The sequence below is a fragment of the Phyllostomus discolor genome, chromosome 10 (genome assembly GCF_004126475.2).
Source record: "Phyllostomus discolor isolate MPI-MPIP mPhyDis1 chromosome 10, mPhyDis1.pri.v3, whole genome shotgun sequence".
NCBI lineage: Eukaryota > Metazoa > Chordata > Mammalia > Chiroptera > Phyllostomidae > Phyllostomus > Phyllostomus discolor.
The window spans coordinates 14,364,531-14,370,889 of NC_040912.2; positions in this window are offsets into that span (position 1 = coordinate 14,364,531).

The following is a 6,359-nucleotide window of genomic DNA, read 5'->3' on the forward strand; positions in this document are numbered from 1 at the left end:
AAAAACTAAAACAATGCAATGTCTTAAATTAGGTTTAATAGTATGTCCATTACCAGTGCATAAAGATTAAACCTAATGTTCAATTTCATACAAGTATGATTTGCCCTAGTTATCAAAATTCAAACTTTATATTAAAGACTTCAAAAGTATTCATTCAATTAATTATTTTACTTGTTTTTAGTATATAGTATTTTTCAATTCATCATATACAAACACTATCTTCAAAATTATCTCTTTAGCCAAACTTTTACAAATGTTCACTAAGTGGATAATTCATGTACATTTCGCTGAGTTACATAAATCAATGCTTCATAACAATGCATATATTCTTTTAAAATAATTGAGGCCTTGCCCTGGCCAGTGTGGCTCAGTCAGTTGGGGCATCATCCCAGCACATCATGCCTAGGCTGTGGGTTCAGTCTCCAATGAGGCATGTGTGACAGCTGACCCATGCTTCTCTCTCATGTCCATGTCACCTCTCCCTCTCCCTCTCCCTCTGCCTCTCTCTGACTCCCTTTCCTCTTTCTAAAAAAAATCAGTAAGTCTGTCCTCAGGTGAGGATTTTAAAAAGATTAAAATAATTGATGGCCTTCCAACCAAGAGAACCTCCATAAATTATACAAAAAGAAACACCACAAATATATATAGCAGTAGAACGAATGCTTCAGACTGGTAATCAATTTTATTTAAAAGGCACAGTGGTTTTTGCTTTTGAAGATACCCTCCAATTAAAGACTTGCAAAAAGAATTTTGCCCATTACTTCTAAAATGGGCAAATTTTCATTATATAATATACTCTCCCAACTGCAAAACATTTCAAAATAAATGCCTATTAACTTATAATTTTATCCTTAATACACTAGGATATTACACTTTACATTCATAAATGTTAGTTCTTTGCAGGAAACTGAAAATATAGATTTAAGAAAAAGTTATCTAAAAACATCACTACACCAAAGCTTAAAATGCTCTCTGAACTAGGAAGAGAAAAATATTAACTCTGTCACAGGAGGAAAAAGAGCCCATAGAAAGTTTTTAAACTTTACTCTAACTTTTGTTAATTAAAAATAATTTCCATACACTAAGCAGCATAAAAACATCTTCAAGCCCTGGCTGGTGTAGCTCAGTGGATTGAGCGTGGGCTGTGAACCAAAGCATCACAGGTTCGATTCCTAGTCAGGGCACATGCCTGGGTTGCAGGCCACGAACCCCAGCAATCGCACATTGATGTTTCTCTCTCTCTCTTTCTCCCTCCCTTCCCTCTCTAAAAATCAATAAATAATTTAAAAAATAAAAATAAGTAAATAAAATCTTAAAAACACACACACACACACACATCTTCAAAGCCCTGGCTGGCGTGGCTCAGTGGATTGAGCGCGGGCTGCGAAGCAAAGCATCGCACGCAGGTTCGAATCCCAGCCAGGGCACATGCCTGGGTTGCAGGCCCCCGCCCCCAGCAACCGCACATTGATGTTTCTCTCTCTCTCCCTCCCTCCCTTCCCTCTCTAAAAAATAAATAAATAAAATCTTTTTAAATTTTTTTAAAAATAAAAAGTTTTTTAAAAACCTTCAAAACAAGGATTCTTCCTCCAATATTGATCAAAAAGTAATTTTCAGAATGAGCAAGAATGTTGTAAAACCAAGTTGGAATCAGTTTAAGGAGACCTTGGCTTAAATTTGGTTGAAAAAGAAGAGATAGAGAGAGAGAGATAAGGAGAAAGGAAAGAAGAGGAAAAAGAAAAAGAAAATGTTTACTTTGGAAATCCCACCACACACGAGCTATTTCTGGAATAGTTAAGCTTTAAAACCGTTGTTTTGAAGGGGATCAAAACGACTTTCCTGCGGCGATCACGAAGAAGTCATGAGGCACCCACTTGCTGCAAACCTGGATCAGCAAACGGCACCCCTGAATCTCCAGTCCATGGCCAGGGCTGCAGTGAGTCAGTCCAGGTCTCCCCTAGACGACTACTTCGAGAGATTTCGAATGAAGTAGCACGGAAGAGAGAACTCCCCGTTTTCACCGAGAACCCTCAGGCCCGCGTTATCTGCAGGCCAGCTTCGCCTCTGGGCCCCGAACTTCGAAGTTCGGGGCCTGTCACCCTCGGAAAGGGGCGCGGCGGCGGCGAAGGCCGGCCAGGAAATGGCCTCGCCATCCTGGGAGACCTAACCGGCGACCAGGGCAAAACTGTGGCCCCGGAAGCGACCACCATCACACCTACCAGAAGGACTACTACTGACCTCACACTTTCCGCCACAGAATCCCTAGGAAAGTGTCCCCAGCCCCACATGCTGAGCCCTGGGCCCTCTGCCCGCCACCACTGCTCACCGTCCGCCAGCCCTCGCGCAAGCGCAGACACTTACCCCGCGAGCCTCGGCCGCTGGGACTCCACGCGGCCCTTGCGGACACCGCCGGGGGCCATCATCGCCATCTAGTGGGTTGCTGCCTGGCTCACGTGGCCGCCGCCGAGGCCCGGGGCCTGCGGCGACGCACGCTGGGCGGGGCCGCGCATGCGGACATCCACGCAGGCAGATGGCCTCGTGCACCGTGAGTGAGAGCCAGAGAGTCAAGGGTGGGAGTTGCCCCCCACCTACCTAAAAAGATAGGTTCCTTTCTCAAGGCTTCAAAGAATGATGTAAAGTAGTGGCGTGAATTTCGTGCTGTTTCCTAATTTGTTCATGCTGATTCAAATTTTAAAACAGCAAAATTAGACGAATCCGTAAATCCATTTTTACAGGATGGAAAGGAGAAAAAGACGTTGGTGGTTGAAAATGTGGCCCAGCCTCTCTCTGTCTCTTGTGTTGCAGCTTTCTTTCCACGGGGGCCGTGGTAGAGAGGGGGACCACGGGGATGGTGGTTAATACAGCTTAGGTGTCTGGTTATATGCAGGTAATACAATTTGTGGCAAACCTTGGACAACAGTTAAAATAGTCTCCATTAATTTAACACCTTGATCGAGATATGATAAACTGCAGGTATTGAAAGTGCACAATTTAATTAGAGCGGACATAACGTATACACTGTTGAAATCATCCTCGCGATAAAGAGAACAATCATTTACCTCTAAAAAGTTTCCTCATGCACCTTTAGCTCTCCCACCTACCCCAAGTAACAGATCCTGCTGTCACCATACATTAGTTTGCGTTTTCTAAAATTCGATTTAATGAAACCATACGGTATGTACGTTGTGTCTGGTTTCTTTCATCCAGCATACTTTTGAGATTCATTTAGTTTGTTATATGTATCAATAGTTTATTGCTTATTTGTTGCTAAGTACTGTTCCATTGCATGATCATAATACAGTTTATCTACTTTCTCGAAGACATTTGGATTGTTTCCAGTTCGGGATTGTTTCGAATAAAGCTACTGTGGACAGTCAGATGCAGGCCTTTGTAAGGGCCTATGCTTCCATTTCTGTGAGTAAATACATGGAAGTAGAATGGTAGGGTCATATAGTTAGTTGTGTGTTTAACTTTCCCAGATACTACTAGACTGTTTTACAAAGTAGTTTTACTATTTTATATTCCCACCAGCAGTGTTTAAGAGTTCTATTTGCTCTATATCCTCACCCTCATTTTACATATATGGTCAGTGTTTTTAAGTTTGACATTTATGTATAATGGTATCTCTTTGGTTTTAATTGAATTTCCCTGTTGACTCAAAATATTGAGTATCTTTTTTGGTTTAGTTTCTATCTATATAGCCTCTTAGGTGAAGTGTCTGTTCAAACTTTTGCCCATCTTTTGTTTTCTTGCTGAGGTTTGCAATTCTTTATGTACCGTGACTACAAGTCCTTCAGATTTGCAAATATTTTCTCCCAGTTACTGACTTGTCTTTCTTCTCTTAAAAAAAGGGTATTTCAAAGAGTCTTTTTTCGACTTCGATGAAGTCCAATGTATCAGTTTTTTCTTTTATGGATCAGGCTTTTTGTCTCATATCTAAGAAGTCTCTGGCTAACCCAGAATACAGAAGTTTTCTCCTGCATTTTCTTCTAGAAGTTTCACATGCTTAGACTTTAAAATCCTTTTTGAGTTGACTTTTGTATAAGGTACAATGCAAAGTGTTTTTCACATGTGAATATTCATGTTGCTCTCTTCTCTCAAACCTTATGTCCACACTCTAATCCAACACCCTCAAAATCTACCCCTAGACCTATTTCCTGCCAATACATTTTAACCAGAACCTGCAATTCATTCAGATTGCAACCTGTCCTCCTATAGGAAAGACTGAATTTCCCTACTTAGGTTATGATGAGACCTAGTGCTAGTTATCAGTTGGAAGTGGTTGACAGGTGGCAGGCGGGTATTGAGGAAGACCAGTGTCACCTTACAATGCAAGTGCCTTAGATAGAGTCTCTGTGGGATCTCCAGGCAAGCACAGGCTACTCTCCTCTAGCAAAATGGAGGAGGCTGCTTCTGCCAGGTCAAAAGTTCAAGAACACCTGAGGGCTCAAGATCAGGCTCACAAACACAAATGTCCCCATCCCATGATTCAGGGTTCCAGTCTTATCCTGCCAGCATGCTGACTTTGCTGGAGGAGATGATGGAGACTGCATTCAGTTTCCTTTGCAGCCTTGCCTCTTTACGATTAGATTTGGGCCGACTGTCAGCACAGATGGCCTGCCTCTGTGCTACTGAGGCACGCTGGCACTGACAGCAAGCCTTGACTTAAGTAGTTGACGTGAACCTATGTCATTTTCGGTTTGGGGTTTCTAAAGCAGTTAATAGCTAACTAAGCAACTCCTCCATCTTTATAATTTCCACTAGTTCCATTCTTCTGTAATGCCACAGCTACCGTATAGACTAACATGCCACCTTCTACCGGCATTGCACCCAAATCCACTACAGTAACTGTGATGCTACATGCCAAGAGTTAATCACCACCCCACTTACCAACAGCCATGGAGTCTTTATTGTCATCTAGTGAATGATCCAATCACAGAATCCCATCCTGAAGTTTCGCTTTCTAAGTGTGTTCCTGGTACCCATCGTAGCTGGGTTTATCACCCTTTCCCCACCCCCAGCAACCAAAAGCAAAGCCTAAAACAAATGTTTACATACAGGTAATTTATTTGGGAAGTGATTTTAGAGAACCTGTTTGTACTCACAGACCCAAGGAAAAGCCCCAAGCCTGAAAATCTACAAAACGTCCATAAATGGCAGGCAGGGAAGGACCGAAGAAAAAGACAGGCCACTCCAGTCTGGCAATTAACAGAGTTTATTAAGGGAAACTTACCTACGAAGCTCATCTTGGGGAGAAAAACAAAGTAGAGATCCTCCATGCTGCTTGGCAGGCACCAAAGAGTTACACAGAAAAGGGCAGAATGGAAGGGGGTCCTGGTACATGATCGGTTCCGGGTACAAGAACAATGTCCAGGTCAGGACAATGGCCTGTCCCAGGAACCAGCACACCATGACACACCAGAGAGGTACTGGTTAAGTAAGAAAAGCCTCCATTATGGTCGGACAGTCTCTGACAGGGTTTACGAGAAGCAGTCTCCGTTGTGGCCCAGGTCCAGCTTGTGGGCCAGCAGCGGTCACACCATGGAGCGGTCTCTCCCCCACAGAACCAAAGGGAGGGAATCGAGGAGTGGGAAAAGGTAAAAGAGAAAGCTACAATAAGGACAGATGATGAAGTTGGCCACTATTTGGGGTGACTGAGGAAATCTGTGAAAGGCATCTCAGAATTGTCTTCCCAGGAGAGAGAAGGGGGAGTATATTGGCTTCCACCTCCCATTAGTCAAGGGTGGTCCCAAGGTCACTAACGCCCCCACTTCTTTTATTCATGTATGATGCGGAGGGGTTCCAGTGGGCATCCCAAGCCACAATGTCAGAGGATCTCTGGACATTAATGACACAGGCCCAATACAAGGAGTCGTCGAATGCTTCCGCATGAAGCTGCCAGGCGCCTGCGTGGAGTATCTCACAGCAGAACTGGAGGGCGAGGCAGGGCCGAGAGGATCGGCAGTGGCACACCAGGAGTGCTGATACAGCTACACGCGAGGCAGTTAACAAAACACCTTAAAAACCCGCAGGCACCATGAGAAAATAATCATGTAATTTTAAAATAGTTTTTTATTTAAAAACAAATCAACATTACAAAGTTTAAAATATAAAAAAATTAAGGATTTTAACTTACTTTTTTGAATGAAACAGCAGCCCTTATATATTTATTCACAAACATCAATAACATTTTTAATTTTTTAAATAGCTTGGGAAAAGTTAAATTATGATAGACCAAAGATATTTACCGTACTTTTGACTAATATGGAAATAACCTTATTTGTTAGGAGAGATAAAAAAGTATATACAAAGTAGTAAATCATGAATTTTTATACAATATAAGGTATATCCCATTTAAA